Source organism: Spinacia oleracea, chromosome 1, assembly GCF_020520425.1.
Source record: "Spinacia oleracea cultivar Varoflay chromosome 1, BTI_SOV_V1, whole genome shotgun sequence".
NCBI classification, from domain to species: Eukaryota; Viridiplantae; Streptophyta; class Magnoliopsida; order Caryophyllales; family Amaranthaceae; genus Spinacia; species Spinacia oleracea.
Genome location: NC_079487.1, coordinates 37,591,042 through 37,604,502, shown reverse-complemented (window position 1 = coordinate 37,604,502; position 13,461 = coordinate 37,591,042).

The following is a 13,461-nucleotide window of genomic DNA, read 5'->3' as shown; positions in this document are numbered from 1 at the left end:
CATAATTGCACTCCCTTTATGTCACGATAACCGGGTTTTGTCAGTTTTTCTCATTGTCGTTAAAAACTGAATGGCGACTCCTATATTACTAGTCAATTGGGTGTAAACTCACAGGAAATCCAATTACACTTGATTTGACAAAAGAAACGTCACACCCACGAGGGACAAGGTCACGCATTAGCCTCGTGCTTTTTCGACCCCCTCACAGTGGCGACTCCACTGGGGATAGTGAAGGAAATACTCGTGCTTGTAGGTAATCAAAATAGCCAAAGGGTGAAACGATCCTACCCCGCGTTTATTTCCCCATCAAGTTGGGACGACCTGAAAATCAGCATATTAATGTGAACGGGCAGAACCGCATAACGAATCTTGGCTCCCTCAGGGAGTTAGGACTAAGGATACCCATCGCCAACCGGGGGGTGCATACGCTTCGAATGTTGTCCACTCGGCACTTTCGCTAGTAGTACACCCGTCCCAAACCCAACCGCTCGCCCATTAGGTCCCTCTCATTGGTGCATGCCCCCTTGGCTTACATCGTGATTGGCCTCTTGGGCGAAATTCGTCTGTTGAAGGCACTACCTCGACCGGGGCATGTGTTGGATCTGCGATAGAAGCGGTACCAAGCCAGGCGCAAATACTACCCATAGAAGCCTATCATAAACTACATGACATATTATTATTGCCTCATGATGTAATGCTAGTTATGTGTAGCGAAATATGTGATTGTGTGTGACAAACAATGTTAGAAAACCAACGACCTTAAAAAGTGCCCAAACATTCATAAACCAATCGGCCAAAGAATTATACCAAAATACGTGTTCCGCAAACCCGAACGATCGCCATAAAAATAAGCGACGCTCGGGATGGCCCGTAACGAATCCCACAAAACTCTGTAACGCGTAAAGGACATTATTAGGCAAGCACGCAAAATCAAAGTCGCATAAACAAAAAATATACGCAAACAAGAAAACGAGCACCACCCAGGGACGCATTTTCGACGCCCCTGGCTGGGCGCCAATATTTCTCACGCCCTACGCTGGGCGCTGAAGTTGCTGCCTGGCCTTTTGGTCAGGCGCAGCAGCCTCGGTGCCTGCGCATGAAAAATATACGTAGCCAAAAAAACTATTCGTAAAAATTGCTGCAAGGGCGTATGAAAGGCACTCGATTCTAAAAGCGACTTGTAAAAAATAAAATAACTCTTTGTGTCGTTGTTAGGCCTCCTATGACGACAATGTTCGGCTCCAAAAGCGAGCACGCTAATTGAAATAACCTTGAATGTCACATGGGCAAAGTATTCAAAAAATAATGTTCAAATGAAGTTTTCAAGGAAAAATAATGTTCGAATAAAAAAAATAAATCCGAGTCTAGACTAGGCTATGCCAAAGTACAACCTAAATCCTAAGTCTTAGTTGTCTTATCCATAGAATCGGTCCTAATGCTTAGTGTCGTTCTGCAAGTTAAAAGGTTAAACCATATTGAGTCTCCCTTCCTAACATTTAAATCAATAAGCACCCATATGTAATTGTCATCCCTTGCTAAGAATCTACGGCCTCAATACCCTCTCTCACCAATAAAAATAATATATTATAGTATTCGCAAAATGGAAACAGTCACATTCTGAAAATCATTCCCCCGTAGTCGCACAACCCCCAAAGTGAGCCTAAGGTGTCAATACCATTAGCAAAAATTAATGGCTTCAAGTCTTGTGATCACATTGGGTCACGACTATCATAGTCCTCTCGAGTCACTCCCTCCTTGAAATACTCCTAAGTACGGACTAAAAGATTTTTCATGAATGCAACATGACCAACCATGAAAATACCCAAATCGGCATACCATAAGGCTACCATTGGGGTAAAGCAATACACACTAAGAGGGAAGCCGCACTAATGATTCTAGTCTCGCAAAAATAAAAATTCGATCTCCCCAACTAACTACCTTGCCAACATTAAGCAAAATGGCGCATGACAAATGAACACCCAAGGGTTAAAATCTAAAGTGTCAACCAACGAAAGGTATGGTCCAATTAGCCTAAGTCTGAGAGTCGCTTGGTCAAGTGTTATAGGCTTACGCCACGTCATTATTTTGAGTCTAGGCCACCTCCTTATATTCATACACGGGTTATAATCAGAAAGATTAATGAAAGTTCGAGTCTAAATCATAACTTCCAATTAAATCCCAGAAACTGGAGTCTGAAAAGAAACAAAAAATTATTTTCGATGTAATTCTTTCGTTAAATTTCAATAAAGTGTAAACAACAGTTTGAATCTACGCTATTTGCACATTTTAAGAAACGACTAAATACGCTTGCAAAGTAAGACAATTTAAAGGTCCACCCTAGGCCTACTAAAGCTAACGGTCCACCCTAGGCCTACTAAAATTATAGGTCCACTATAGGCCTACCAAACGAGGCTCACTCAGTCTCACCTCGTGACTCAAAGACCATAACCATCTACCTTTTAGCCCAAATAAAAAAAAATTGAAGGATTTATGTTGGGGAGAAATCCCAAGCAAAAAGAAAAAAGAGAAAGAGAAAAGGGAAAGCGAAAAGAGCGAGCCATGTAGTACTTAGCCCGTACCTCCCAAAGTGCGAAATTTACCCAAGTAAACGAAGGGAAAGAATTGAGTTAGCCCGTACCTCCCAAAGTGCGGAATTTACCCAAACAGACGAAGGAAAAGAATTGAGTCAACCAATCCAAATCATGCCACAAAAGTTTCATAAAGTTCTACGATGTCTACCCTTTCCAGTCCTTATGTTCTTAGACGCCTTCGCTCTGGGGCCCCTGTTCAGCTCATTTAACCCATCCATGTTCTCATTGCCATAACCCAAGAAACCATTACCTCGACTCTTGTTCTTAAACTTGTTGTCAACTGCAAACCACGTACGGCCATTGACACGTGCGTCATACCCATTATTACACCACCGTTAGCATAATGACCATATAACTTGTTTGGATACATCCTGTTGATATACCCTTGAGCCGTCCCCATGCTACTCATTGGCCTTGGTTGATGTAAACTCATGACACTAGCTTGAGGCTGTAAATTTTGAGTCCTAGCAGATATAATCCTCATGATTGACCAATACCCATACAAATTATCCTATCTCATTCAACCCATCTTTCAAACCGTCTTGAGTCACGAATAAAAAAAAGAAGACAAATGAAAAGTACAAAAAATAATAAATAAAAAATTAAAACTTTGCAAAGCGCCTTTAAAAGTTCGTCTAAAAAGAAAAATAAGCATTTAGCGCACCAAAAAAGATCCGCCCAGAAATCATTTCCAGCGCCCAGAGCTGGGCGCTGAATCTCTCTGCTTGCTAAAAATTTGTCCAGAAGTGCTCGTGATTTTATCCACACATACACGGAACAATAACGAACACTTGGGGGGGTACAGCACGTATTCAGATATACGTACCACCAAAAAATACGTACCACCAAAAAAATACATGTACTCAAAAAAAAATATATAAAACAAATTTTTGGCTTACGGCAAGGCAGCAGATTAAAATAATAATAAACTTCACTTATTCTACCGTTTCAAATAATATGTTTCCACCTCATAACGTACTTGTTTAAAATCGGCATTCTAAGAAACCATTTTCTGACTAAGAACTACGCAAGACCTGATTCCAAATTAAATCTATTTAAGGCGGATACGTAGGCAATCCATGATTCGGTCCAACCAATTTGCAAAAATGTTAAAGCCTACAGAATAACAAGAATAAAAAATAGAGTCCTTTATTGAAATTTAATTACTTGCAATCCAAGTCGAAAGAAAAATTTAAGTCAAAGGAAGAATCCAATTCATCAAGATGCCAAAATTAATGAGCACACATTGAAAAATAATAAGGGCACGTACCCTTGCCAGAAGGAGCACTCATAGTCCTAGGCACTTATCCAATACTCAAAAGATCGCTTTGCCTCAATTAAATGGGGGCTAGCGCGAGCGTCCATGACCTCTAAAGTACTCGACTTGACCCTCCCTAAAGCAAAGTAACTCACTTAAAGACCTTCTTTCACCACTAGACACAGTCATAATCACCAACAAGTAGTAAAGGTAGTAAGCTTGCAATAAAGAGGATTGTTCTACGGCGTCGCCCCATCGTTCCTTTGAACTCAGGGCACCCGTTCATGGTAATTCAAATGCTTGCGAATCCCCTTTGAAATAAATCAGACATTGTCAATAGGACTTGGCACTTAACCAAGGCTCACCCTACTCAGACATATGACACGGTCATCTAAACTCGAAATCTAAAAGCATCATTAATGGGAATACATAATAGCAACTGGGGGCTAAAAAATTGAAATGAAAGAGCTAGGGAAAAGAACTACGTATACTTTGACCTTTTTCACAGACATACACCAAGTAAATCTAAGTCAATTTGAAAACGGTTTATATTCCCGCAATTCTGGAAAAGATGGCCCTAAAAGCCCAAAGCATGTGCCACACGGGCACAAGTAATATCTTGACGCCTGCACCCTGGCCTCTAGCAAATCCTTAGACAGCATTCCAAAAATCGTAACAGTATTTTGATTCACTCATGTAATCCTGTACGAACCCTTCTATAAGTCAACTTACTTAGGACACCTCGGATTGTACACAGTAGGACTCGGACTTCAAATAATTTTCAAAGACTTCTTCGAACATAATAAAGTGTCGTTGGTTTAAGCTAAGTATATCTCGATGTTGCAAGTGAGTCAAAAGATTTCTAAATATGGTTATGGGTAAAGAAAGACACCTAGCTTTTGGCCAAAGCACACTTCAACATGTGACTACCTTGACCATGGCAATGTCGCACAATACGACATTTACAAGAGAAGAGCAAATCACTACTCGAACGTATCTCGCACTAAACGAGTATGGTTCAAACTATTCATGATCCATGTCACCATGAATGCATAAAAACGTATGCCAAGCATTATAGCATCAAACCAATCCCGTAGCTACAATCGGGGGCCTGAGAAAAAAAACTCTAAAAACGCCTGAAATGACGATTTTATCGCAAATTCTCGACGTTAATGCTATACACACGTCATAGGGGCACAATCCTAAGGTTTGATCGCGTCAAACGAACCTTAGAATGACTAAAACCCCTCTCGAATTCTAAACACTACTTAGAATATATGAAGTCACCCCACTAACAAGGGTAACTGAAAATCGCGAGTCACCAAAACTCCGATCAAACTACTGCACATAACGCTCGCCCTACAAGCGCCCGTTACACAGTCTACATCGTTCCGAAGCAAAAGCGAAAGAAAAAATCAAGAAAGAAAAAACTGTCAAAATTCTGCCCAGAAATCATTTTCAACGCCCAGAGCTGGGCGCCGATATCTTTAACGCCCCAGCCTGGGCGCTGAATCTTTCTGCTTGTCAAATTTTTCCCAGATATAAAAACAAGAAAGAAACATCTATGAATGCTCGCATCGAACGAAGTAATAAGCCGTGCAAACCCACGCAGAAGGTCCTACACTTGTTCGAGCACCTGAACGAGGCATGATGAAGTACTCCAAAGCAAAAAATAATAATGATATCCCAACACCTGGAGGAATGTTTTAAGACACGCTGTTAGGCCACACAAGCCTACTCCGCACCATAAGTTCAACCATCCCACGGTACAAGTCTAAAAAAAAGAGAGTAAGGCATATTGCACTAATGCGGCCACGACCAAAGAGCATGTGTAAAAAAGGCAAAGACTACTTATCGCCCAAATTCAAAATACAAGCCACACGACTTCTACGTTAACGATTAAAGGTAGAAAAATATTACCTACCACGGAAGGGATAGCTCGCACCTACACGAGTGGAACCCCAAGGCATCTTTCTCGAAAGAACCTACAAAAATCGTACGCCAAAAGGAAGCATCCCAACATGCGTACTTGGGGGCTCCAAGCTACGAAACGACCATAGCAAAATAAAAATTCTCGAAGCAATTAAATGTTTGAACAATCAAAAGGGCACGATGTTCGAGCCCACTTCATGAATGGGCCTGAACCCTATCAAGCTTCTAAGCAAACTATTCAAAATCAGTCATTGCTCAAAAAAAAATGATTCAAGCAAACTGATTAATGGACCGCACACAACGGCCATTCTATGAACGCTCGTTCGCACATAAATATCATCATTCTAAGTATCGAACACTCACGAACGCGTTCAAAAGAAAAAATATATACAAGAGCGATCAAAATCTTACGCCTCAAGGTATGTTCCTCGGGCCATATAGACTCTCCCAACTATTGCAATAACTGCACGCCTTAAGAGTGACAGTCCCTTTAAATAATCGCCCAAAAACGACAAACACCGTAGTCCACCAATCGGCTACGGTTTCTCGAGAAATAATTGTTATTCACCAATCAATGGTGATCTCAAATGAACGGTTCGTCCCAAAAATAGAATCTCTAGAAGAAAAGAAAAAAAGAAAACGAACGAACAAGAGGCCAACTGTGTCATCAAGAAACCTCGCCAGAAATTATTTTCAGCGCCCAGCGCTGGGCACCGAAATCTTTAACGCCCAAGCATGGGCGCCGAAAATGATCCCAGACCCAAAAACAAACAGCTCTGACTTCTATAGGGCCCTGCCATATTCATTCGACTTGAAAATTGCCGATTTCTTTACTGAAAGTCGCACCTCACGGCTTTGTTAAGAGTAGCACACCACTACAAAGATCGCTCGCATTTACGAGCACAATCCCAAACACGATCAAGGACATTACAGAATGCGTATCCCCAAGGAAGCTTTTTGACAAGAAATGACCGTCAAGCACGAGTGCTTTGGGGCTCGAAAGAAAATATATACTCCAACAAAGAGTGTGCAAAGTTAAAATCATGTTCTCGGACTACGCTATACACAGTCCCATGTTTGGATAATCTCAAAAAGAAAAAACGCTATTTTTAAAATATCGTTAAAATATATATATATATATATATATATATATATATATATATATATATATATATATATATATATATACAGTGTGGGCCCACTTATAGGACACACCTAATCAGGAAATATTGCGACCCACCAACAGGTTGTAATAACAAAAGCCCTTCTACATAGGCAAAATGAAAAGAAAGTAGGAAATTCAAAATGGGCTCGCCCACCCTCAGCAGGCGGGGTCTGCGTCACTAGCCGCGCAGGTCCTCAAAATAAAATCTTTAAAATGAAACAGGCTCGCCATCTCCAGCCGGCGGGGTCTACGTCACAAACCACATAGGTCCTTATTTTCAAAAAAGCACAAACAAATTTCAAAATAGATTCGTCCACTTCTATCGGACGGGGTGTCCACCCTTAGCGGACAGGTTCGCCATCTCCAGCCGGCGGGGTCTACGTCACAAACCGCGTAGGTCCTTATTTTCAAACTTCAAAAACAGATTCGTCCACTTCTATCGGAGGGGGTGTCCACCCTTAGCGGACAGGCTCGCCATCTTTAGCCGGCGGGGTCTGCGTCACTAACCGCGCAGGTCCTTAGTCGCTGCAGCGATAACTTTTTCTGGTTTTCCCTTTTTCCAAAAATTAAAGGATCGGTTTTCCCTTTTTTAAAAACTGAAAGGATTGGTTTTCCCTTTTTCCAAAAATAAAAGGATCGGTTTTCCCTTTTTCCAAAAATTAAAGGATTGGTTTTCCGTTTTTCCAAAAAAGAACGATGTGCTGGATTTTCCTTCGTTTTACGTTCCATAAAAACAAGGGGGTTTTCTCGTTTAGCTAGCCCTGAAAATGAGAATCTTTAAAAACATTTTTACCTCGTGGCTGGGCTTGGCCAGGCCCAATTACACTTTTTAGCTTTGATTACGAAAACATCTGTAGCTACTCCCAATGACAAAGTGAGGGAGTTTCTACGCCTCTTTAGATACTTCTAATGACAAAGTGAGTGAGTTTCTATACTATCCGTTGACAAATCCCAATGACACGTGAGGGATATGTCGACACTTCAAGTGATGACCCTTAAGTCAAATGTTATCACTCGGGGGCTTGTGAGACCCTCGCAAAAGCAGGTCACCATGGCTTGTGTGACGCACTCCGTCTAAATACTTTGACCATCGTCTTACTCCAAGACTCAGTCAAAGTGGGGGCTAACTGTAGACACCTACTTTTGTCCCCATTCCCGAAAGGGAAGGTTCGATGATGAGAACGTAAATCTCCACTTGACAACGCATCTCCTATAAAATAACGAATCTCAATTCCCCTTTTCATTTCACCCGAAACCTGCTATTTATAGAAACCTGCTATTTATGGAAACCTGCTGAAAATAGTAACTGCCGTAATGGGTAGTTGTTAAAAGTGGCAAGTCATAAAAGATAGAAACCTGTCAGAATTAGGTGTTGCACTCCAACATAAATCCTAAATGAGATAACAATTGCGAGAGAATCCTATTCCTAATACGATTCGAAAATAAGAGTTACGTATTAATTAAAATCCTAACGAGCCTACAGTTTGTAACGGGCCCAGATGCATTCCATCATAAAATTAATACGCACTAAAAGACTCGATTAAAGTCTCATACACTCCGGATTCTAAGAGTCCGAATCTGACAAAGAAACGGCCCAGACCCTATTTCAACGCCTGGCTCTGGGCGCCGAAATCTTCGGCGCCCAGCCCTGGGCGCTGAAATTACCTGGGACGTGTTCTTTCCTAATTCCTCGTGGATTAGAGTTCTACAATTCTATCTTTCCACGAACTCTTTTCTATAAATAGGGCCCTAAGTTCGACGTGAAAAACACAACACACAATTATTATTCTGAGTATTGACTCTAAACCCCTAAGCCTAAGCCTCACGCTGAGAAATTGATCACGCGTTCTGTCGCAATCGATCCAAAAATCGAACAGAACGTATCTTGTCCCGTAGTTTGAGATTCGTTAAATAAAAGGAGAAATAGCAAAGTCAAAGTGGTTAGTTTTCTGAGAACCGTGACGCACCTCTCAAGGGTGCGTCGTAATGTGTCCCTTTTCCATGGCTTAATTGCTTTCCTCGCCCTTTTATGAACTGTTAAACTAATTAAATCTGATTGTTCTATCACGCCTAATAAAGATAATATGTTGGGAAATTGGATTATCATGCTAGGTCCCTTAAAACAATCTAAATCAGATAATCGCGATCGATCTAGTATTATATGTTGCATATTGTTAAAATCAACTCAGATTAGTTTAATAGTTAACGCATGTCCCTTCAATTATTTATGCTGAGCTAGTAAGGATATCCTGCCTCTGGAGTTATCGAAGAGCGAGTACTCCTTTCGGTAGTTACAGTCCCTCGAACCCTCAATCTCTACCTTGCGGGTGTATGTTGAGAGATCCCCACACCAGGGATCACAAGGGAACCTACGGCCGTCGTGGTCAAACATAATTGCACACCCTTTATGTCACGATAACCGGGTTTTGTCAGTTTTTCTCATTGTCGTTAAAAACTGAATGGCGACTCCTATATTACTAGTCAATTGGGTGTAAACTCACAGGAAATCCAATTACACTTGATTTGACAAAAGAAACGTCACACCCACGAGGGACAAGGTCACGCATTAGCCTCGTGCTTTTTCGACCCCCTCAAAGCTAGGAATACCAATAAGCGAAAGGATGGCAGTCTCTATCTTGCTCAATTCACTGCACAGTGGGTTTGGTCGCTTCAAGCAACTATACCTAAGTGAACCAAGAGAAAAAACAGTTGTAGAATTTGTTCACCTTGTCAGAAAGGCTGAGATAATACTGGACTGCGAAGCCAAAGATTTACTCAAGGCTAAAGGGAGACCGTTCAAGAAAAGTGGAAAGTCCAAGGGCAATGCTAAATCAAAGCAGGACAAGTCCACATCAAGCTGTCTTTATTATGATGGAATAGGCCATTACAAAAGAGAATGTCCAAAGCTAAAGGAAGATCAGAAGAATGGAACAGTCATTCCATCTTCAGGTATTTTCGTTATAGACTGTACACTTGTTAATTCAACTTCTTGGGTATTAGATACAGGTTGTGGCTCACACTTATGTTCCAATTCTCAAGGACTAAGAAGAAGTAGAAATTTAAGCAAGGGTGAAGTCGACCTACGAGTGGGAAATGGAGCAAGGATTGCTGCATTAGATGTAGGAACTTATTTTTTGTCGTTGCCCTCTGGGCTAGTTTTGGAACTGGAAGAGTGTTTCCATGTTCCAAGTCTTACTAAAAACATCATTTCTGTTTCTTGCTTAGATGCTAAGGGATTTTCCTTTTTAATAAAAGACAATAGTTGTTCGTTTTATTTTAAAGAGATGTTTTATGGATCTGCTAGATTAGTCAATGGACTTTATTTATTAGATCACGACAAACAAGTTTATAACATAAATACCAAAAAGGCCAAAAAGGATGATTCAGATCTCACCTATCCGTGGCATTGTCGATTAGGCCATATTAACTTGAAACGCATGGAAAGACTTCAAAAGGAAGGAATTCTAGAACCATTTGACTTAGAGGATTATGGTAAGTGCGAATCATGTTCACTTGGCAAAATGACAAAGCAACCTTTCTCTAAAGTTGGAGAAAGAGCAACTGAACTATTGGGTTTAATCCATACAGATGTATGTGGACCAATGAGTACAAATGCTAGAGGTGGTTTCAGCTACTTTATCACTTTCACTGATGACTTCAGTAGATATGGTTATGTCTACCTAATGAAGCATAAGTCTGAATCCTTTGATAAATTCAAGGAATTTCAGAGTGAAGTAGAGAATCAATTAGGCAAGAAGATTAAGGCACTGCGGTCTGATAGAGGCGATGAATATCTGAGCTATGAATTTGATGACCATCTGAAAGAATGTGGAATTCTGTCAGAATTGACTCCTCCTGGAACACCACAATGGAACGGTGTGTCGGAACGGAGGAACAGAACCTTGCTAGACATGGTTAGGTCAATGATGGGTCAGGCCGAACTTCCAATAGAATTTTGGGGACATGCACTAAATACAGCTGCATTCACTATAAATAGAGCTCCGTCCAAAGCTGTTGAAAAGACTCCATATGAGTTATGGTTTGGAAAGCCTCCAAAAGTGTCTTTTCTTAAGATTTGGGGATGTGAAGTATACGTCAAACGATTAATTTCAGACAAACTTCATCCAAAATCTGACAAATGTATCCTTGTGGGCTATCCAAAGGAAACAAAGGGGTATTACTTCTACAATACATCTGAGAACAAGGTGTTTGTTGCTCGAGATGGTATCTTTTTGGAAAAGAATCACATTTCCAAAATGACAAGTGGGAGAAAAGTAGACCTCGGAAAAATTTGAGTCGAACAAAAAACTCTAGAGAATGCTCAAGATGACATTCAAGATGAAACTCAGAGATCTTTAGAAGTATCTGGTGAGGATCATGGTCAATCTAGAGATGTAACCCCGCGTAGATCGCAGAGATATAGATCTCAACCGGAAAGGTACTTAGGTATTTTGACGAACGAGAGCTATGACGTTCTATTACTTGAAAGTGATGAACTTGCGACTTACAAACAAGCTATGACGAGCCCTAGCTCCAAGCAATGGCAAGAAGCCATGCAATCTGAATTAGACTCCATGTCCGAAAACCAAGTATGGGATTTGGTCGATTTTCCAGATGGCTACCAAGCCATTGGAAGCAAATGGGTTTTCAAACTGAAAAAGGACAAGGATGGGAAACTTGAAGTTTTCAAAGCTAGATTGGTTGCAAAAGGTTACAGGCAAGTCCACGGTGTGGATTACGATGAAACCTTTTCACCAGTTGCAATGCTAAAGTCTATTCGGATAATGTTAGCAATCGCTGCATATTACGATTACGCAATATGGCAGATGGATGTCAAAACCGCTTTCTTAAATGGCGTTTTAACAGAAACTGTGTTTATGACAGAGCCTGAAGGTTTTGAGGATCCAAAGAATGCTAAAAAGGTATGCAAGCTAAAGAAATCAATCTACGGATTGAAGCAGGCATCCAGGAGCTGGAATATACGTTTTGATGAAGCAGTCAATGACTTTGGTTTCATCAAGAACGCAGATGAATCTTGTGTATACAAGAAGGTCAGTGGGAGCAAAATTTCTTTCCTAGTATTATATGTCGATGACATATTACTTATCGGAAATGACATTCCTATGTTAAACTCTGTCAAGATTTGGCTTGGGAAATGTTTTTCAATGAAGGATCTAGGAGAAGCACAGTACATATTGGGCATCAAGATTTACAGAGATAGATCTAAAAACATGATTGGACTTAGCCAAAGCACTTATATAAATAAGGTGCTTGATAGGTTGAAGATGGCAGACTCCAAGCGAGGCTACCTACCCATGTCTCATGGAATAACTCTAAGCAAGACTCAGTGCCCAAAAACACTTGATGAGCGTAGACGAATGAATGGGATTCCGTATGCATCATTGATTGGTTCAATAATGTATGCTATGATATGTACACGCCCGGATGTTGCGTACGCACTCAGTGCTACGAGCAGATACCGGTCAGACCCAGGAGAGGCACATTGGACTGCTGCCAAGAACATTCTGAAGTACCTGAAAAGGCACAAAGATGACTTCCTGGTCTATGGTGGAGATGATGAATTAATTGTTAAAGGCTATACGGACGCAAGTTTCCAAACCGACAAAGATGATTTCAGATCACAGTCTGGGTTTGTCTTCTGCCTCAACGGAGGAGCAGTAAGCTGAAAAAGTGCTAAGCAAAGCACCATTGCGGATTCTACAACTGAAGCAGAGTACATTGCTGCACATGAAGCAGCAAAGGAAGCTATATGGCTAAGGAAGTTCATAGGTGAACTTGGTGTAGTCCCCTCCATTAAAGGACCAATAGCCCTGTATTGTGACAATAACGGAGCTATTACACAGGCAAAGGAGCCTAAACACCACCAAAGAGTCAAACATGTACTTCGTAGATTTCACCTTCTAAGAGAGTTCGTTGAAAGAAAAGAAGTCGAGATAAGCAAGATTGGAACTGATGACAACATATCAGATCCATTGACTAAACCTCTGCCGCAGGCGAAGCAAAACTCGCACACTGCAGCTATGGGAATCAAGCATATTGGAGAATGGCTTTGATGTCCTTATTTAATGTTTTAAAGTTTTAGAGTTTAATTCTTTGTAAAACATTATTGGTTAATCATTCACAATAAATGAATAGAATTCATTTTTCCATTTAATTTGTGGTTTATTAAATGATGAGTCCCTTCAATTTGACGATATATTCAAGATAGACTGTCAGGACCAGTCCTGTGACTAAGAAATGTCTATTAAGTGAACTTGAATGTCAAAGGTTGAAAATGGTCCCTAGTCGGAGTTTTCTATAAAATTGGACGCATAGAAAACGTTAGACGACTAGAATGCAAGATGGCTAGTAGTTCTGTTTCTTGAACTATGTGGACATGGAAATGTCATAATCATTTGCATAGATACTTACTTTGGGAAGACTAGTATCGGACAGACCTATGAAACTTTACTGTAAGAGATGAAAATCTGTCATAAGTAAATTTCATTAAAATT